Source organism: Balaenoptera musculus, chromosome 1 (genome assembly GCF_009873245.2).
Source record: "Balaenoptera musculus isolate JJ_BM4_2016_0621 chromosome 1, mBalMus1.pri.v3, whole genome shotgun sequence".
In the NCBI taxonomy this organism is placed as follows: Eukaryota; Metazoa; Chordata; class Mammalia; order Artiodactyla; family Balaenopteridae; genus Balaenoptera; species Balaenoptera musculus.
The window spans coordinates 68394325-68417468 of record NC_045785.1 but is presented as its reverse complement, the minus strand read 5'-3'; positions in this window follow the sequence as shown (position 1 = coordinate 68417468).

Genomic DNA, 23144 nt, shown 5'->3' with positions numbered 1-23144 from the left:
GGTGAATTTAACAGAAGAAGTTTCAATGGGTGATGGGGCTAGAAGCCAGATTGGAAGAGGTTTAAGAGTAAATGGAGGTGAGGAGGAAGAACAACATGTGTAAAAAATGTCTTTCAAAGAGTGCTGTTTTACATGCATTAACTTATTTTATTCTCTCAACAACCTTATGAAATAGGTACTCTTATTATCCTCATTTTACACATGAAGTAATTTGCCCAAGGTCACACAGCTATTAAGTGCTAGAGTTGGAATTTGAAACCCGGTCACTCTAACTCTTAAGCCCATGCTCTTAACTATTATTCAATATGGCAAGCTACATAGCACAAGATAAAGTACAGATTTTGATATACAGTGATTCATTTGTTTAATGTACAAGAGTTAAATCAGACTATAAATTCTTAGATGTTTACCTAACACAGAAGCAGTTTTGAATATCTGAAAAACTAGATTTGGTATTCAAAAACTGGTATTTATAATAAGGGACTGAAATGTTAATAAATTCATCAAATATTCACTCATCACTTCCTGTGTACTTAACACAATTGTGAGATAACACCAAGTATAAGACTTGTCTGTTCTCAACTAGCTGAACCCACTTGGCTACTGCATTGCTAAAATGATGAGCCAAACCATCAACACTGTGTTTAATCTAGATAGAATTTGCTTATATTTCTATGTGGGACAGTGGAAAGAGATATTTGCAAGGCTATTATAAACTCATTTTGAAATACTCAAGTCTAGTTTATTTTCCAGGCACTTTTAAAACTGTGAAATGTTAATGTTTCAACACTCTTTATCCATTTTTCTCCCTTATCATCTGATGACTTCAAAATCATATATATTAGGTATATACTCACACTTTACAGGTGATGTGATTACAAAATATGTAGTACCACATTGTTAAATGATTCTTATGTCCTGACTTTCCAACTTGGATTTCAAGAGGTATACAATTGAGTGTTTTATTTCCATTCCTATGTTCTTGAGAAGAATTTCCTTCAGTGTTAAGTTGTTCCAGCAATTATCACGCCACAATGTGTCCAATCTACTACACCAATCAAAATCACAAAGTTCTTTTATTAAATAAATCTGTAAATTTTTATATTCTTCCTTGTGTTGCCCTAATGTTTTTCCAGACCTTTTAATTTTATCACAGGATTTTTCCATGAGTTAACTTCAGCCAAATTCTTAACATTCATGTTTGGTTTTTATACAGCATTGCTTCCCAAATTCTCCACAAGTGATTTACTACTGGACTGACAGACTAGAAAATTCTCTAGGAATTTATGTGTACTTACAAATAGTCTCTGCAATATATGGTGTGTGTATATTCAACTCCACTAACAATTAGTAATATATATATATATATACATATATATCAGTATATATGAATAATATTTTTATTATTATGAATAGTGCCATGTTCTCTGACACATATTTGGAAATAACAAATATTCTCAGAAAATAATTCAAAGTAAAATTGATAAGAATCTAAATTCTAAATCAAGGTAGAACAATGCAATTGCTCTATTCCACTTATGTATATATGGAATATGCTATATTCCAGTTATATATAGTTATATTCATTTATTTTACAATTAATTTATTTAAATTATATTAATAAATTTAAATTAAATGAATATATATTGATTTAATATATAATTATATTATATATTTATGTATATATTGTTAGTGGAATAAAGCAATTGTATTGTTCCACCTTAATTTAGATTTCAGACTGTTATCAATTTTACAAGTTGGATTATTTTCCAAGAATACTTGTTATTTCCAAATAACTGTCAGAGAATATGGTGCCTCTATATAAACAGAATGTTGCTGAGCAGCCAGAGTTTGGCATCTTTCTTGACTGGGAGATGCTGCCAGACTTTATCAATCAGTTGAATAGCAACTGAGCTTCTGCTGTTGCTGGAGATCCACTCCCAACAAAAGCTCCCAACACAGCTCCACTGTCATGCTCATATCATTTAAGGAACAGCATGCCTCTGAAATTACGCTCACCAGATCAAGGATAATTCTGGGACTTAGTTGAGAATTGGAAAGGGATTGCAGTCCTCTTTGCAACCCCAGTTATTGGCACACAACCTACTCCACAAATGTTTGCAGAATGAATGAGGATAATGAATAAGAAGGCAGGGTTAATTTAACAGTGTCTCTAATACTCCATTATAATTCTGTACCTCCTTTCCACCAACAGAATAATTTGAAACTGTCTCAGTTTCCCTAATTCTTCTAACGCCCCAATCCCTTTTATCGAATCCATTGGTAAATTTAGTTGGTCCCACTTCCAATATAAACCCTGACTCCATCTATTCCTCCCCACTTCTCTGCCCCACAACATAGCTCAAGCCACACTCTAAGTCTCGCCTGGAATACTACAATAGCCTTCTTGCTAGTCTCCTGCTTCCACTTTTGTCTACCTCCAATGTTCCGTACAGCTCCCAGACAGGTTTTTAAAATATAAATCTAAATAATGCCACTGACTTGCCTGACATGCACCAACATCTTCCCAATATGCTTAAATGAAAGCCAACCTCTCTCCCCCAAAATTTCAGCAAGATCTAGGTCCTACCCCCCAACTACATCTTCCACCATTCTTCCCTGAGCTCACACATTTCTAAGCACACGAGCCCAGTTGTAGTTTTCCAGATACACAAAGATCTTCAAGATTTGCCCACATACTCTTTCCTCTGCCAGTTTGAAAACATAAGAGAAAACCCTTCCCCAACAAGGGCTTGATTCTTTAATGTCAGGGAGGATAGCTAGACATTTTCTGATGAGATTATTTTGACTCCATAGCTGTAAAGAAGATGTTACATACTTACAAAAATAATTTTTAAAAAATTATCCCCAAATGAAAGAGAATCAAATAAGTGTTAGATTTCTATTCTATATTATTAAGTATAAGAATTTTAAAAATAGATCCCTTAGCAGCTACTAGAAAAAAATAGAATTCTGAGAAAAAGAACTGTGACCTCAGAAATATTTGTTAGATCAAGGAGAGAAAAATTAAATAAGGTAACAGAGGATTAGAATAACTCGATAAGCTTGATTTATTAGTATGTAGAATATTATACCCAATAAAATGCTCATTCTTTTCAGATATCATGGAATTATCTTAAAAATTAATGATATAGGGGCTTCCCTAGTGGTGCAGTGGTTGAGAATCTGCCTGCCAATGCAGGGGACACGGGTTCAAGCCCTGGTCTGGGAAGATCCCACATGCCGCGGAGCAACTGGGCCCGTGAGCCACAATTACTGAGCCTGTGCGTCTGGAGCCTGTGCTCCACAACAAGAGAGGCCGCGATAGTGAAAGGCCCGCGCACTGCGATGAAGAGTGGCCCCCACTTGCCGCAACTAGAGAAAGCCCTCGCACAGAAACGAAGACACAACACAGCCAAAAAATAAATAAATAAATAAATAAAATTAAAAAAAGAAAAACTGCTAAAATTATCTGACTGTATTCAAAAAAAAAAAAATTAATGGTATAGCAAACCATAAAAGCAATCATAATAAGTTCCAAAATGTATAAATATTACAGTGTGATTTACTAACCACACTGCAATTAAAGCAATTGTTACTAGCAGGTGTCCTCCACACCCCCACCATCCAGCTAACCATCTGCAACTTTAAAAATCTTCCTCCAAATAATTTGGGTTAAATAGAAATTGATTCCAAAATTATAGAATTTTTAAAGTGAAAGGTAACGATAACACATTGAAACTGTAAGATGAAATCGAGGAGCATGGAATAAAAATAATATAACCCCAAATATATTTATTAGAAAATAAGAAATATCAAACAAGTTAATTCACCATTCTTCTAAAGGAGCTAATGAAGGAAGAACTAAGTAAGCCAAAAGGGAGTCAGAAGAAAGAATTCCTAGAGATAGAAGCAGAAATTAATAAACTAGAAATGTAATATTTCTAGAAATTGTGAAATGAAACCTTTTCTAGCATGAATATGACAGACAAATATCTAGCAAATCTGAAGAAAAGCAAAAAAGAGAAAGAACAAATTTTATGCAAAATTAGCAATAAGAAAGCCAATATAGTCACAAATATAGATGAAATTGAAAATCTAGATAAAATAGGTGATATTCTAGAGAAAAACAAATTATCAAAATTGGCCCAAGAAGAATTGGCTCAAGATGGCAGAGTAAGACATGTGCTCACTCCCTCTTGCAAGAGCACTGGAATCACAACTAACTGCTGAACAATCTTCCACAAGAAGACACTGGAACTCACCAAAGAAGATACCCTACATCCAAAGACAAAGGAGAAGCTACAGGGAGACAGTAGGAGGGGCTCAATCACAATAAAATCAAATCCCATAATCACAGGGTGGGTGACTCACAAACTGAAGAACAATTATACCATAGAAGTTCACCCAATGGAGTGAAGGTACTGAGCCCCACATCAGGCTTCCCAACCTGGGGGTCCAGCACCAGGAGAAGGAATTCCCAGAGAATCAGACTTTGAAGGCTAGTGGGATTTGATTACAGGAATTCAACAAGACAAGGGAAAACAGAAACTCCACTCTGGGAGGGCACACACAAAATAGTGTGCACATCAGGACCCAGGGGAAGGAGCAGTGACCCCATAGGAGACTGAACCAGACCTATCTGCTAGTGTTGGAGGGTCTCCTGCAGAGGCAGGGGGTGGCTGTGGCACACCACGGGGACAAGGACACTGGCAGCAGAAGTTCTGGGAAGTACTCTTTGGTGTGAGCCCTCCCGGAGCCCACGATTAATCCCACCAAAGAGCCTATAGCCTGCAGTGCTAGGTTGCCTCAGGCCAAACAACCAACAGGGAGGGAACACAGCCCCATCCATCAGCAGACAACTGGATTAAAGTTTTACTGAGCTCTGCCCACCAGAGCAACACCCAACTGTACCGACCACCAGTCCCTCCCATCAGGAAGCTTGCACAAGCCTCTTAGATAGCCTCATCCACCAGAGGGAAGACAGCAGAAGCAAGAAGAACTACACTTCTGCATCCTGTGGAACAGAAACCACATTCACAGAAAGATAGACAAAATGAAAAAGCAGAGGACTATGTAACAGATGAAGGAACAAGATAACACCTCAGAAAAACATCTAAATGAAGTGGAGATAGGCAACCTTCCAGAAAAAAGAATTCAGAATAATGATAGTGAAGATGATCCAGGACCTCGGAAAATGAATGGAGGCAAAGAACAAGAAGATGCAAGAAGTGTTTAACAAAGACCTAGAAGAATTAAAGAACAAACACCAAGAAGAAGTAAAGAACAAACAGAGATGAATAATACAATAACTGAAATGAAAAATACACTAGAAGGAATCAATAGCAGAATAACTGAGGCAGAAGAATAGATAAGTAACCTAGAAGAAAGAATGGTGGAATTCACTGCTGTAGAACAAAATAAAGAAGAAAGAATGAAAAGAAATGAAGACAGCCTAAGAGACCTCTGGGATGACATTAAACACACCAACATTCACATTACAGGGGTCCCAGAAGGAGAAGAGAGAGAGAAAAGACCCGAGAAAATATTTGAAGAGATTATAGTTGAAAACTTCCCTAACATGGAAAAGGAAATAGCCACCCAAGGCCATTAAGCACAGAAAGTCTCAGGCAGGATAAAGCCAAGGAGAAACACACCAAGACACATAGTAATCAAATTGACAAAAATTAAAGTCAAAGAAAAATTATTAAAAGCCACAAGAGAAAAATGACAAATAACATACAAGGGAACCCCCATAAGGTTAACAGCTGATTTCTCAGCAGAAACTCTACAAGCCAGAAGGGAGTGCCATGATATATTTAAAGGAATGAAAGGGAAGAAACTACAACCAAGATTACTCTAGCCAGCAAAGATCTCATTCAGATTTGACAGAGAAATCAAAAGCTTTACAGACAAGCAAAAAGTAAGAGAATTCAGCACCACCAAACCAGCTCTACAACAAATGCTAAAGGAACTTCTCTAGGTGGGAAACAGAAGAGAAGAAAGGGACCTACAAAAACAAACACAAAACAATTAAGAAAATGGTAATAGGAACATACATATTGATAATTACCTTTAAAGTGAATGGATTAAATGCTCCAACTAAAAGACACAGGCTCGCTGAATGGATAAAAAACAAGACCCATATATATGCTGTCTACAAGAGACCCACTTCAGACCTAGGGACACATACAGACTGAAAGTGAGGGGATGGAAAAAGATATTCCATGCAAATGGAAATCAAAAGAAAGCTGGAGTAGCTATACTCATATCAGATAAAATAGACTTTAAAGTAAAGAATATTACAAGACACAAGGAAGGACACTACATATGATCAAGGGATCAATCCAAGAAGAAGATATAACATTATAAATATATATGCGCTCAACATAAGAGCACCTCAATTCATAAGGCAAATGTTAACAGCAATAAAAGAGGAAATCGACAGTAAGACAATAATGGTGGGGAACTTTAACACCTCACTTACACCAATGGACAGAACATCCAGACAGAAAACTAATAAGGAAACACAAGCTTTAAATGACACAATAGGCCAGATAGATTTAATTGATATTTATGGGACATTCCATCCGAAAAGAGCAGATTACACTTTCTTCTCAAGTGCACACGGAACATTCTCCAGGATAGATCACATCTTGGGTCACAAATCAAGCCTTGGTAAATTTAAGAAAATTGAAGTCATATCAAGCATATTTTCAGACCACAGTGCTATGAGATTAGAAATAAACTACAGGGGAAAAAAAGTAAAAAACACAAACACATGGAGGCTAAACAATATGTTACTAAATAACCAAGAGATCACTGAAGAAATCAAAGAGGAAATCAAAAAATACCTAGGGACAAATGACAATGAAAACACGATGATCCAAAACTTTTGGGATGCAGCAAAAGCAGTTCTAAGAGGGAAGTTTATAGCAATACAATCCTACCTCAAGAAATAAGAAAAATCTCAAATAAACAATATAAGCTTACACCTAAAGAAACTAGAGAAAGAAGAACAAACAAAACCCAAAGTTAGCAGAAGGAAAGAAATCATAAAGATCAGAGCAGAAATAAATGAAATAGAAACAAAGAAATCAATAGCAAAGATCAATAAAACTAAAAGCTGGTTCTTTGAGAAGACAAAATTGATAAACCTTTAGCCAGACTCATTAAGAAAAAGTGGGAGAGGATTCAAATCAATAAAGTTAGAAATGAAAAAGAAGTTACAACAGACACCGCAGAAATACAAAACATCATAAGAAACTACTACAAGAAACTCTATGCCAATAAAATGGACAACCTGGTAGAAATGGACAAATTCTTAGAAAGGTATAAGCTTCCAAGACTGAACCAGGAAGAAATAGAAAATATGAACAGACCATTCACAAGTAATGAAATTGAACTCTGATTAAAAATCTTTCAACAAGCAAAAGTCCAGGACCAGATGGCTTCACAGGTGAATTCTATCAAACATTTAGAGAAGAGCTAACACCCATCCTTCTCAAACTCTTCCAAAAAATTGCAGAGGAAAGAGCACTCCCAAACTCATTCTACAAGACCACCATCACCCTGATACCAAAACCAGACAAAGATACTACAAAAAAAAGAAAATTACAGACCAATATCACTGATGAATATAGATGTAAAAAATCCTCAACAAAATACTAGCAAACAGAATCCAACAACACATTAAAAGGATCATACACCATGAGCAAGTGGGACTTATCCCAGGGACGCAAGAATTCTTCAATATATGCAAATCAATCATTGTGATACACCATATTAACAAAGTGAAGAATAAAAACCATATGATCATATCAATAGATGCAGAAAAAGCTTTTGACAAAATTCAACACCAATTTATGATAAAAACTCTCCAGAAAGTGGGCACAGAGGGAACCTACCTCAAAATAATAAAGGCCATATATGACAAACCCACAGCAAACATCATTCTCAATGGTGATAAACTGAAAGCATTTCCTCTAAGATCAGGAACAAGACAAGGGTGTCCACTCCCACCACTATTATTCAACATAGTTTTGGAAGTCCTAGCCATGGCAATCAAAGAAGAAAAAGAAATGAAAGGAATACAAATTGGAAAAGAAGAAGTAAAAGTGTCACTGTTTGCAGATGACATGATACTATACATAGAGAATCCTAAAGATGCCACCAGAAAACTACTAGAGCTCATCAATGAATTTGGTAAAGTTGCAGGATACAAACTTAATGCACAGAAATCTCTTGCATTCCTAGACACTCACAGTGAAAGATCAGAAAGAGAAATTGAGGAAACAATCCCATTCACCATTTCAACAAAAAGAATAAAATACCTAGGAATAAACTTACCAGATGTAAAAGACCTGTACTCAGAAAACTATAAGACACTGATGAAAGAAATTAAAGATGATACAAACAGTTGGAGAGATATACCATGTTCTTGGATTGGAAGAATCAGTATTGTGAAAATGACTATACTATACAAAGCAATCTACAGATTCAGTGCAATCCCTATGTAACTATCAATGGTATTTTTTAAAGAGCTAGAACAAAAATTCTTAAAATTTGTATGGAGACACAAAAGACCCTGATAGCAAAAGCAATCTTGAGGGGAAAAAACAGAGCTGGAGGAATCAGACTCCCTGACTTCAGACTAAACTACAAAGCTACAGTAACCAAGACAATATGGTACTTGCACAAAAACAGAAATATAGATCAATGGAAAGGATAGAAAGACCAGAGATAAACCCACGCACCTATGGTCACCTAATCTATGACAAAGGAGGCAAGGATATACAATGAAGAAAAGACAGTCTCCTCAGTATGTGGTGCTGGGAAAACTGGACAGCTACATGTAAAAGAATGAAATTAGAACACTTCCTAACACCATACACAAAAATAAACTCAAAATGGATTAAAGACCTAAATGTAACACCAGACACTATAAAACTCTTAGAGGAAAACATAGGAAGAACACTCTTTGACATAAGTCACAGCAAGATCTTTTTTGACCCACATCTTAGAGTAATGGAAATAAAAACAAAAATAAACAAATGGGACCTAATGAAACTTAAAAGCTTTTGCACAGCAAAGGAAACTATAATCAAGATGAAAAGACAACCCTCAGAATGGGAGAAAATATTTGCAAAAGAATTAACTGACAAAGGGTTAATCTCCAAAATATACAAGCAGTTCATGCAGCTCAATGCTAAAAAAAAAAGCAAACAACCCAATCAAAAAATGGGCAGAGACCTAAATAGACATCTCTTTGAAGAAGACATACAGATGGCCAAGAGGCAAATGAAAAGCTGCTCAACATCACTAATTATTAGAGAAATGCAAATCAAAACTACAATGAGGTTTCACCTCACACTGGTCAGAATGGGCATCATCAGAAAATCTACAAACAACAAATGCTGGAGAGGGTGTGGAGAAAAGGGACCCCCCTTGCACTGTTGGTGGGAATGTAAATTGATATAACCACTATGGAGAACAGTATGGAGGTTCCTTTAAAAACTAAAAATAGAATTACCATATGACCCAGCAATCCCACTACTGGGCATATACCCAGAGAAAACTATAATTCAAAAAGACACATGCACCCCAATATTCATTGCAGCACTTCCATAGCCAGGTCATGGAAGCAACCTAAATGCCCATCGACAGATGAATGGATAAAGAAGATGTGGTACATATATACAATGGAATATTACTCAGCCATAAGAAGGAACGAAATTTTGTCATTTGTAGAGACGTGGATGGACCTAGAGACTGTCATACAGAGTGGAGTAAGTCAGAAAGAGAAAAACAAATATCGTATATTAATGCATATATGTGGAATCTAGAAAAATGGAATGTAGAAATATGGAATCTAGAACCAGTTTGCAAGGCAGAAAGAGAGTCACAGATGTAGAGAACAAACGTATGGACACCAAGGGGGGAAAGGGGAGGGGGGTGGTGGTGGGGGGATGAATTGGGAGATTGGGATTGACATATATACACTAATATGTATAAAATAGATAAATAATAAGAACCTGCTGTATAACAAATAAATAAATAAAAAAGAATAAATTTAACTTATATCCACCAAAAAAAAAAAAAAAAATTGGCCCAAGAAGAGGCAGATGACCTGAAAGGGCTAATCCTAAATAATAAAATCAAAAAGCTGTCAAATTTGTACCATCCTAAAAGTCACCAGGCTTTTAACAGCTACCATTATTAATATTCAATGTAAGCAAGAGGAATTGTTAGCAGTTAGCACTTTTCAGGTACTGTCCTGAGCACTTCACATTACTTTGTTAGGTAACTACCACCTTACTCCATTTTATAAGCAAAGAAGCAGAGATGAGCAAAGTAACTTGTCAGCTTTCACCCGGCTAATAAGGGGTAGGCCTGACATTGGAAGGCAAATATGTACATACGCAGTGTGTGGTATGTAGAGACCACAAAGCCTAACTTGTTAACCTCTAAGATATATGCACGAGTGATTTCACATAAAAACAGGGTATTATTTTTAAAAGATACAGAAGAAACATTGATCATTTCAATAAGAGTAGAAAAGACTTTGATAAAATGCAATATCAATTTCTGAGTTTAAATAGAAACATTCAACTTCTAGGATAAAGAAGTATTTCTCAGAAGCCACCTGCGGACACAATAGTCAAAAGTGAAACAAGAGAGCAGAGTTCCTCAAACTGGTATTAAGGGAGGAGATGCCCGCAGGTTTGTTTAGAAAACTATCATCTTCCCCAGAACATATAAGTTGGTTGTTTAGCTATTAAGCAAATTAAATGGGTTTCTATTATACTGGGGCATTTCTCAGGGGATTTAATATGCTAACGTGTTTGTTCTGTGACTCCCCTGGAAGGGAATTTGCTGTGCTGTTTTCCAAGCTTCTTTGACTACTGAACCCTTTGTTCTCCCCTCTGGGAACTAGTGTCCACACCTACACAGTTTAGAAAAGGCTGTTCTAAAGCCTGATCACGCTGAGGGAATCTGTACTAAAATTACTAACAAAATAAGGATTCCCACTGACAGCTACTATTCACCATTACTCCAGATGACCTAGCCAACGCATAAAAGGAAAAGAATAAGAGGTAAGTATTGGAAAGGAAGAAAAAATAGTATTTGCAAATGATATAACTGCCTACATAGAAAATTCAAGATCAAGATTGTCCATTAAATTATGTGTATAAACTGGTCTCTACACTCAATGAACTCACAATTTATCCAAGTAGATGTATATGTAGTCAGAAAGAGGTGAAAAATAAGGATAAGAGAAGGAAAAAAATCACTGAACATAAATAAATCAGTTAATAATTTCCCCATTTTATCTCAAGAGTAGCAACAAGACTAGAGGAAAACACATTTCCCTTGTTCTGAATTTTGTATTCATGGAAAATTATATCAATCCACATGATAGTGGATAATACAATTAGAAGTAAATCTGCTTATAATTAGCTGTGTGACCTTTGACGTGGTAACTTACCTAGGTGCAAGATTTGGTTGAATCTCAGAATTAAGAAGAAAATTACAAATCACCTAATATGAACCAAAAGCCTTATAAATATTTACATTGCTATAACATATCCACTTCAGAGAATGTCTCATTAGAAAGAAGTCAAAAATATGCACAACGATGCTCACATCACATTTTAAGAGTGCAACATTGCAAACTTCAATGCGCACAGAAGGCTATTTGCTTAAAGAAATTACAGTACATCCACACTGTGTACCTAAACTGTGTTTACTAAACTGACCTTAAAAATACCATGACCAGGGCTTCCCTGGTGGTGCAGTGGTTGGGAGTCTGCCTGCCAATGCAGGGGACACGGGTTCGAGCCCTGGTCTGGGAAGATCCCACATGCCGCGGAGCACCTGGACCCGTGAGCCACAACTACTGAGCCTGCGCGTCTGGAGCCTGTGCTCCGCAACAAGAGTGGCCGCGATAGTGAGAGGCCCGCACACCGCGATGAGGAGTGGCCCCCACTTGCCGCAACTAGAGAGAAAGCCCTCGCACAGAAACGAAGACCCAACACAGCCATAAATAAATAAATAAATAAAAATTAAAAAAAAAAAATACCATGACCACATGAGAAATGTTTGCAAAGTGGTACAAGAGAAAAGTAACCTACAGAAGAGTGCACTGTGTGATCATAGCTTTGCAAACTCACACACTTAGGGCCCCACTTGTTCCCTTTTCTGGGCACCTTTGAGCAGAAATAACATAAACAGACACATAGGGATGCCCTGTAGATCAAAATATTACTGGTGCTTATTTTCACATATTAAGATTATATAAAGATGACTTGTATTTTCCTCTTAGGGTTCCCATGTCTGCAAAATCTACACAATTCTTTGTAACCAAAAAAAATTTAATAAATGGTATTTTAAATTATGTAGGTTAACTACAAAACCTGTTTTTAGTCCTCTTGAATAGTACTCCCGGTGCCTTCTTCCCTTCCATGTTCAAAGGTTTCCAATGAGGTGACCTAAGTATCCCCAGGAAGACTTCTCAACTGTGAGAGAATTTGTTCTCGTGTTTAGCTGTAGTCTGATTTCCTATAACTTCCATTCAGTGGTCATAGAGAATAAGTTTATTCCTGTTATAAACAATAGTTCTTCAAAAGTTTTTAAGATATCAAGCATGGAGCATTTATTCTTCTTTTCTCCAGATAAAATATCTCCTGGTTTTTTTACATCTTTCCTCTTGGTGGCATAGATTTGTAATATTTCCCTCAATGTGTGAAAAGATCTTTCAACATATTTAGAGGGTGAAAGAAGTGAATATAGTCTTGGCCAGTTTCTCCAACAAGAATAGGCATGGTAAAAATAATAGCTGGAGTATCACTTTCTGATGTAGCATTCTTGCTACACTGCCTTTGCTAATTTAAAACAACAATGTTTTTCAAATTATCAATCTATTTTTGAAAGAATCAGTGCCTGCTTATCAAGTATGTAAGCTGGGGTTAGGATAAGTCACAGCCTGAAAGTTGTTCAAGTAGCAAAAACTACATTCTTCCTCATTTTGTTCTGTTATTCAAGAACTCTCATAATGACTCCATCTCTTAGGTAAGGAGTCACCAAAAAGACCTGTTCCACCCATTTCTATGTGGGAGATGAGAGAGAGAAAGAATGAGGCTCATTATTAATGAGAAACTTCTCAGCCTCAAAGATTTATAAAGATTCCTCGTAACACATTGTCTTAACAAAAAAGTTCCAATAAAAGCAAGCAAAAGTATATAAAGCATCCCTGCAGGCTTGTAAAACCTACTTAGTCATACAAGAAGACTTACAGTATAGAGTAAACGGGAGGAAACAGAAGTATGGAATTGAAATATGGGATTGAGGAAAATGTGGTAACATTCAAGTATGACAAAGGCTAAAGGCGTTACCACAGTCACATCTCTGGACAAAGAGTTGGGTGACAGCCATTGGAGGAGGAAGGAGGAAATCATAGCTGTCCTCTCTCACCCTGAAGCCCTTGACTCCCCATCGCTGAGACACTTTGGCGTATAAGGAAGATGACTCCACAAAACAAGGTCCTGAATTGTCTTCAGTTCCCTGTGATAATTTTTCAACTGGGAGATTAAGACAAGGGAATCTTCCCCAGACTTTGTTTCTACAGTTATCCCCTTGTCCTGCACTGTCAACCTCGCCACGTCTATTCAATCATCCTGAAGCGTTCAGACATTCTGTAAAAGTCTTCCTTCCTTGGCACCACTCACCCCCGCTACTGTCCCATATTCCTGCTCTGCTTCAAAACAAAGCTTAGCAAAAAGTCTCACAATACCATGTCACCACTTCTCTATCTTCCGTACCCTTTTCTTTTCAACATTTTTATTAATTTTTAATTAAATAAGTATGCTTATTCATTGTACCTAGTGAAGGAATGCAATGGTATAAGGATGTTTTATGTAAGGTCACCAATGTTAATAACGTGGTTTGTATTCATCCACATCCCCTTCCATGTGTGCAAACATATATGCATGTATAGAGGGGCTTTAGGTTTTTTGTGTTTTTTTGTTTGTTTTATTTTTATTGGAGTATGGTGGATTTGCAATGTTGGGTTAGTTCCCGCTGTACAGCAAAGTGAATCAGTTATACATATACATATACCCACTCTTTCTTAGATTCTTTTCCCATATAAGTCATTACAGAGTACTGAATAGAGTTCCCTGTGCTATATAGTAGGTTCTTATTAGTTACCCATTTTATATATAGTAGTGTGTATATGTCAATCCCAATCTCCCAATTTATCTCTCCCTCCACCTTTCCCCCTTGGTAACCATAAGTTTGTTTTCTACATCTGTGACCCTATTTCTGTTTTGTAAATAGGTTCATTTGTACCATTTTTTTTAGATTGGAGGCCTTTATTATCATTGCTTGTTCTTACAGAGTGAAATTGCATGGCATAAATTATTTGCTTTATCGATTTGACAGTTCGTGATAGAATCCACTTCAGTATGGCTTCTGACCTCCCATGCCTCTGAAAGTACTTGTCAATATCACTATATTACCCCTGTGTTACTAACCACCTCCATGCTGTCAAGTATAACGATCACTTCTGTAGTTTTCACCTTCCCCTGGCTCCCAGCAGAGTATGAAAGGTGACCACCTTCTTAAAGCACAATCTTCACTTGATTTTGTCATGCCTCAATTCCTGGTGTTCTTCCTATCTCTCTGGGTGTCTCAGCAGTCTCCTTTGTTGGCCTCCTCTACTGACACCTAAATGTTGGACGCCTTGGGCTTTTTTTCACTTTTCTACCTCTGCAATCTTAATTTGACATCTAATAGAAATTTTATATTTCTTATGTTCAAAATTGAATTGATCTTCATCTCCAGCTACCCATTCACTCCAACAAACATCCAAGTGGATCATCAGGAAGGTAGTGGTTATACAAGTTTGGAGATCAAGGAAGAGCTATAATATATGAGTCATAGTAATAGATGATTTTAAAGCCATGGGTGTGAATGAAATAACCTAAGGAGAGATTATACTCAGAGTCTTCCCCAAGCCCTTTGAAGAAATCAAAGAAAGGAGTGTTTTATTAATTTAAAGTTTGAGTGTTTTTTAAAAGAAAAATGCAGCGTGGAGACAGCAATAGATTATTTCATGACCGTGGATCAGCCCTTCAGTCTTAAAAAAGAGGCTCTCCTTACAGCTATTTGAATGGCTCAGTGGGAAAGACAAGACAGTCAAGGTTTAGAGATCTACAGGACCCAGACTGAGCCTGGTTGCCTCCAGCTAGGGTGACAAAGGCAGTGCCAGGGGCCCCTTTCCCTAATTGGCTTTCACACACAACCTTTACTCCAGCTGCACTTCTTTGTCAAAAGCCAAAGAGTAACTATCTGATCATCATCTCTTCATTATCTGTAGAAGGAAGCTCATTCCTTGAGCTATATGTTGTTTTGAGAAATATAAGAATAGTAAGTGAGCTTCTCTGGGTTTCTTATCTGAAAATCAATCCCACTGCTAGAGCCAACTGAGCAAGATTAAATGCTGAAATCAAATTGCTGACCTATAGAACATGTGGGCTGAATGACAGTCACATAAAATCAATGAAATAACCATGAATTCTTGTCTGCCAGGTCAAATTAACTCTTAAGTATTAAAAAAAAATGTAGTTATCGTAAACAGATTGCACATGATAGTGATCAACCTTTTTGAGGAAGAAAATGTGATTGTGTAGTTTGGGATTTCTGTCTCTCTCTGAGTTGTGGAAAACTCATTTATTGTGAGGCTGAGCCTATATTATAATGAATAACATGTCCAAACAAGTGCTTAATGTCATATATTCCGAGAATCAGGAGAATGAACTACTGTTTTGAGGAAATCAAGAGTATCAACTATGAGTATTCACAAAATAATAGCATTCATATTCTACCTTAGCAATTCATTCCAATTCATTATCACAGCAGATATCAAGTAAGTTCTGGGATGGAGATCTACAATCTAGATAGTGACCCAAAGGAGCTATACCTCCAAAAGCAACACTCATTCCTTTGTTCAGTAACAAAACACTGATTGTCACCCACTATGTATTAGACACTCAGCCCTGGAGAGACACCTGCATGACACACACCCACTCCCTCAATGCACCCATAGCCTAGCGGGAACACAATTATGAACTCAGAATATTATATATACAATAATTGGGTGTGTATATACTATGAGGATGTGGGGTTTTTTTTTTACTTTAACCAATTAGAAAGGAGTTTACAAAGGACCAGGGAACTTTAGAACATTAGTAAATTGATGATGGTGAAGAAAGGATTCATCCAAATCATGGAAATAAGGGAAAAAAAAAAAAAAGAATTTCCAGAAGGTCACATTTTAAACAGGTCATAAAGAGTTGGATGTAAAGAAAGTTTCACCATGTCAGAGTTGAGAAATTTGGCTTATCCTTAAGAAAACAATGCTAAGTACACAAGAAAATATTCTCCCTTTGTAGAAGAAAGTTCAGCAACCTAGATATCGTGCTGAACAAAGAGTGTCTAAACACCAGAAATACAAAGGACGATGCAGCTTATGAAATAGTGTTGAATAGCATGGGAGATAAGGGCAGGGCCCCAGACAGAGTTCCCAGGTTTGAATTCTGACCCCACTGTCTATTATGTTGTGTGATTTATGAGCAGGATATCAAACCTCTCAGTGCCTTATTTTCCTTGGTTGTACATTAAAACTAGGTCAATAATAGATTGTATTATAGATTTATTTTGAAGCTTAAAGTAACTAATCTACTTAAAAAACTTAGCTCAGCTCCTGGCACATAGGCAAGATCCAAACAAATATTTTCTGTTATTACTAAGTTTTCTGGAATAGTCAAACTTTTATTTCTCACATATTTATAGAGTTCACCAAGTATATTATACTCAGCCTGAGGTGTCACTGAGGAGACATTGGGAGAACAAAACTGACAAGGTCCCTGCCCACAAAGGGCTTACAACAAGCAGGAGAGAGGGAGAAAAAAAAATAGGCAATCACAGTGTAATATGAACTTAGAAAAGGAAAATTGTAGTGTATATAATTCCCATAAAAATAATAAAAAATGAAGGAGACCTTCAAGAGAGTGGAGGAGTAAGATGTGGAAATCACCTTCCTAGTGACAAATACATCAGAAATACAACTACATGTGGAACAACTCCTACAGAACACCTACTGAATGCTGGCAGAAGAACTCAGACGTCCCAAAAGTCAAGAAACACCCCAAGTACCTGGTCATGTGGCTGACAGTGTCTTGGTGCTCCGGCCACATCAAGCCGGTGCCTCTGAAATGGGAGACCTGAGTTCAGGACACTGGTCCACCAGAGACCTCCTGGCTCCATGTAATATCAAACACTGAAAGCACTCCCAGAGATCTCCATCTCAAAGATAAGACTCAGCTCCACTCAACAACCAGCAAGCTACAGTGCTGGACACCCTATGCCAAACAACTGGCAAGACAGGAACACGACCCCACCCATTAGCAAAGAGGTTGTGTAAAATCACAACAAGGTGATAGACACCCCAAAACATCACCGGATGCAGTCCTGCCCACCAGAAAGACAAGATCCAGCCTCATCCACCAGAACACAGGCACTAGTCTCCTCCACCAGGAAGCCTACACAACCCACTGAAACAAACTTAACCACTGGGGTCAGACACCAAAAACAATGGGAACTACGAACCTGCAGCCTGTGAAAAGGAGACCCCAAACACAGTAAGTTAAGCAAAATGAGAAGACAGAGAAACACACATGATGAAGGAGCAAGATAAAAACCCACCAGACCAAACAAATGAAGAGGAAATAGGCAGTCTACCTGAAAAAGAATTCAGAGTAATGATATAAAGATAATCCAAAATCTTGGAAATAGAATGGAGAAAATACAAGAAACGTTTAACAAGGACCTAGAAGAACTAAAGAGCAAAAAAACAATGATGAACAACACAATAAATGAAATTAAAAATTCTCCAGAAGGAATCAATAGCAGAATAACTGAGACAGAAGACCAGTAAGTGAGCTGGAAGATAAAATAGTGGAAATATCTACTGCAGAGCAGAATAAAGAAAAAAGAATGAAAAGAATTGAGGAGAGCCTTAGAGACTTCTGGGACAACATTAAATGCACCAACGTTCGAATTATAGGGGTTTCAGAAGAAGAAGAAAAAAAGAAAGGGACTGAGAAAATACTTGAAGACATTATAGGTGAAAACTTCCCTAATATGGGAAAGGAAGTAGTCAATCAAGTCCAGTAAGCACAGAGAGTCCCATACAGGATAAATCCAAGGAGAAACACGCCAAGACACATATTAATCAAACTATCAAAAATTAAATACAAAGGACAAATATTAAAAGCAGCAAGGGAAAAACAACAGATAACACACAAGGGAATCCCCATAAGGTTAACAGCTGATCTTTCAGCAGAAACTCTGCAAACCGGAAGGGAGTGGCAGGACATATTTAAAGTGATGAAAGGGGAAAACCTACAACCAGGATTACTCTACCCAGCAAGGATCTCATTCAGGTTCGACAGAGAAATTAAAAACTTTACAGACAGGAAAAAGCTAAGAGAATTCAGCCCCACCAAACCAGCTTTACTACAAATGCTAAAGGAACTTCTCTAGGCAGGAAACACAAGACAAGGAAAAGACCTACAATAGCAAACCCAAAACAATTAAGAAAATGGTAATAGGAACATACATATCAATAAATGCCTTAAATGTAAATGGATTAAATGCTCCAACCAAAAGACATAGACTGGCTGAATGGATACAGAAACAAGACCTGTATATATGCTGTCTACGAGAGACCCACTTCAGACCTAGGAACACATACAGACTGAAACTGAGGGTATTGAAAAAGATACTCCATGCAAATGGAAATCAAAAGAGCGCTGGAGTAGCAATTCTCATATCAGACAAAATAGATTTTAAAACAAAGACTATTACAAAAGACAAAGAAGGACAGTACATACTGATAAAGGGATCGATCCAAGAAGAAGATATAACAATTGTAAATATTTATGCACCCAACATAGGAACACCTCAATACATAGGCTTATGCTAACAGCCATAAAAGGGAAATCAACAGTAAAACAATCATAGTAGGGGACTTTAACACCCCACTTTCACCAGTGGACAGGTCGTCCAAAATGAAACTAAATAAGGAAACACAAGCTTTAAATGATACATTAAACAAGATGGACTTAATTGATATTTTTAGGACATGCCATGCAAAAACAACAGAATACACTTTCTGGTCAAGTGCTCATGGAATATTCTTCAAGATAGATCATATCCTGGGTCACAAATCAAGCCTTGGTAAATTTAAGAAAATTGAAATCATAGGAAGTATCTTTTCTGACAACAATGCTACAAGACTAGATATCAATTACAGGAAAAAAATCTGTAAAAAATACAACACATGCAGGATAAACAATACACTCCTTAATAACCAAGAGATCACTGAAAAAATCAAAGAGGAAATGAAAAAATACCTAGAAACAAATGACAATGAAAACACGATGAACCAAAACCTATGGGATGCAGCAAAAGCAGTTCTATGAGGGAAGTTTACAGCAATAAAATCCTACCTCAAGAAACAAGAAACATCTCCAATAAACAACCTAACCTTACACCTAAAGCAATTAGAGAAAGAAGAACAAAAACCCCCAAAACATAGCAGAAGGAAAGAAATAAAGATCAGATTAAAAATAAGTGAAAAAGAAATGAAGAAAACAATAGCAAAGATCAGTGAAACTAAAAGCTGGTTCTTTTGAAAAAATAAAGAATATTGATAAACTATTAGCCAGACTCATGAAGAAAAAAAGGGAGAAGACACAAATCAATAGAATTAGAAATGCAAAAGGAGAAGTAACAACTGACACTGCAGAAATACAAAGGATATGAGAGATTACTACAACCAATGATACGCCAATAAAATGGACAACCTGGAAGAAATTCACAAATTCTTAGAAAAGCAAAGCCTTCCGAGACTGAACCAGGAAGAAATGGAAAATATAAGCAGACCAATAACAAGCACTGAAATTGACACTGTGATGTAAAATCTTCCAACCAACAAAAGCCCAGGACCAGATGGCTTCACAGGCGAATTCTATCATACATTTAGAGAAGAGCTAACACCTATCCTTCTCAAAATCTTCCAAAATATAGCAAAGGGAGGAACACTCCCAACTCATTTGATGAGGCCACCATCACCCTGTTACCAAAATCAGACAAAGATGTCACAAAGAAAGAAAAATACAGGCCAATATCACTGATGAACATAGATGCAAAAATACTCAACAAAATACTAGCAAACAGAATCCAACAGCACATTAAAAGGATCATACACCATGATCAAGTGGGGTTTATCCCAGGAGTGCAAAGATTCTTCAATATACCCAAATTAATCAATTTGATACACCATATTAACAAATTGAAGGAGAAAAACCATATGATCATCCCAATAGATGCAGAAAAAGATTTCAACAAAATTTAACACCCATTTACGATAAAAAGCCTCCAGAAAGTAGGCATAGAGGGAACTTACCTCAACATAATAAAGGCCATATATGACAAACCCACAGCCAACGTCATTCTCAATGGTGGAAAACTGAAACCATTTCCTCTAAGATCAGGAACAAGACAATGTTGCCCACTCTCACCATTATTATTCAACATAGTTTTGGAAGTTTTAGCCACAGCATTCAGAGAAGAAAAAAAAACAAACAGAATCCAAATTGGAAAAGAGGAAATGAAGCTGTCACTGTTTGCAGGTGACATGATACTATACATAGAGAATCCTAAAGATGCTACCAGAAAACTACTACAGCTAATCAATGAATTTCGTAAAGTAGCAGGATACAAAATTAATACACAGAAATCTCTTGCATTCCTATACACTAATGATGAGAAATCTGAAAGAGAAGTTAAGGAAACACTGCCATTTACCATTGCAACAAAAAGAATAAAATACCTAGGAATAAACTTACCTAAGGAGAAAAAAGACCTGTATGCAAAAAACTATAAGACACTGATGAAAGAAATTAAGGATGATACAAATAGATGGAGAGATATACCATGTTCTTGGACTGGAAGATTCAACATTGTGAAAATGACTATACTACCCAAAGCAACCTACAGGTTCAATGCAATCCCTATCAAACTACCAATGGCATTTTTCACAGACTAAAACAAAAAATTTCACAATTTGTATGGAAACACAAAAGACCCGAATAGCTAAAGCAATCTTGAGATAGAATAACGGAGCTGGAGGAATCAGGCTCCTGAACTTCAGGCTATACTACAAAGCTACAGTAATCAAGACAGTATGGTACTGGCACAAAAACAGAAATATAGATCAATGGAGCACGATAGAAAGCCCAGAGATAACCCCACACACATATGGTCACCTTAATTTTGACAAAGGAGGCAAGAATATACAATGGAGAAAAGACAGCCTCTTCAATAAATGGTGCTGGGAAAACTGGACAGCTACATGCAAAAGAATGAAATTAGAACACTCCCTAACACCATACACAAAAATAAACTCAAAATGGATTAAAGACCTAAATGTAAGGCCAGACACTATTAAACTCTTAGAGGAAAACATAGGCAGAACACTCTGACATGAATCACAGCAAGATCCTTTTTGACCCACCTCCTAGAGAAATGGAAATTAAAACTAAAATAAACAAATGAGACCTAATGAAACCTAAAAGCTTTTGCACAGCGAAGGAAACCATAAACAACACAAAAAGACAACCCTCAGAATGGGGGAAAATATTTGCAAATGAAGGAACTGACAAAGGATTAATCTCCAAAATTTACAAGCACCTCATGCAGCTCAATATCAAAAAAACAAACAACCCTAATCCAAAAATGGGCAGAAGACCTAAATAGAACTTCCTCCAAAGAAGATATACAGAATGCCAACAAACACATGAACAAATGCTCAACATCACTAATCATTAGAGAAATGCAAATCAAAACTACAATGAGATATCACCTCACTCCAGTCAGAATGGCCATCATCAAAAATCTACAAACAATAAATGCTGGAGAGGGTGTGGAGAAAAGGGAACCTTCTTGCACTGTTGGTGGGAATGTAAATTGATACAGCCCTTATGGAAAACAGTATGGAGGTTCCTTCAAAAGCTAAAAATAGGACTACCATACGACCCAGCAATCCTACTACTGGGCATATACCCTGAGAAAAACATAATTCAAAAAGAGTCATGTACCACAATGTTCATTGCAGCACTATTTACAATAGCCAGGACATGGAAGCAACTTAAGTGTCCATCGACAGATGAATGTTCAAAGAAGATATGGCACATATACACAATGGAATATTACTCAGCCATAAAAAGAAACGAATTTGAGTTATTTGTAGTGAGGTGGATGGACCTAGAATCTGTCATACAGAGTGAAGTAAGTCAAAAAGAGAAAAACAAATACCGTATGCTAACACATACATATGGAATTAAAAAGAAAATCGTTCTGAAGAACCTAGGGGCAGGACAGGAATAAAGACGCAGACGTAGAGAATGGACTTGAGGACACGGGGAGGGGGAAGGGTAAGCTGGGATGAAGTGAGACAGTGGCATGGACATATATACACTACCAAATGTACAATAGATAGCTAGTGGGAAGCAGCCACATAGCACAGGGAGATCAGCTCGGTGCTTTGTGACCACCTAGAGGGGTGGGATGGGGGTGTGGGAGGGAGACACAAGAGGGAGGGGATATGGGGATATATGTATACATGTAGCGATTCACTTTGTTATACATCAGAAACTAACACACCATTGTAAAGCAATTATACTCCAAAAGACGTTTAAAAAAAAAAAGAAAAAAAAACTTCCCTCTTAGAATTGCTTTTGCTGCATCCCTTAGGTTTTGGGTCATTGTGTTTTCATTGTCATTTGTTTCTAGGTATTTTTTGATTTCCCCTTTGATTTCTTCAGTGATCTCTTGTTTATTTAGTAACGTATTATTTAGCCTCCATGTGTTTGTATTTCTTACAGTTTTTTTCCTGTAATTGATATCTAGTCTTGTAACATTGTCGTCAGAAAAGATACTTAATACAATTTCAATTTTCTTAAATTTTCCAAGGCTTGATTTGTGACCCAAGATATGATCTATCCTGGAGAATGTTC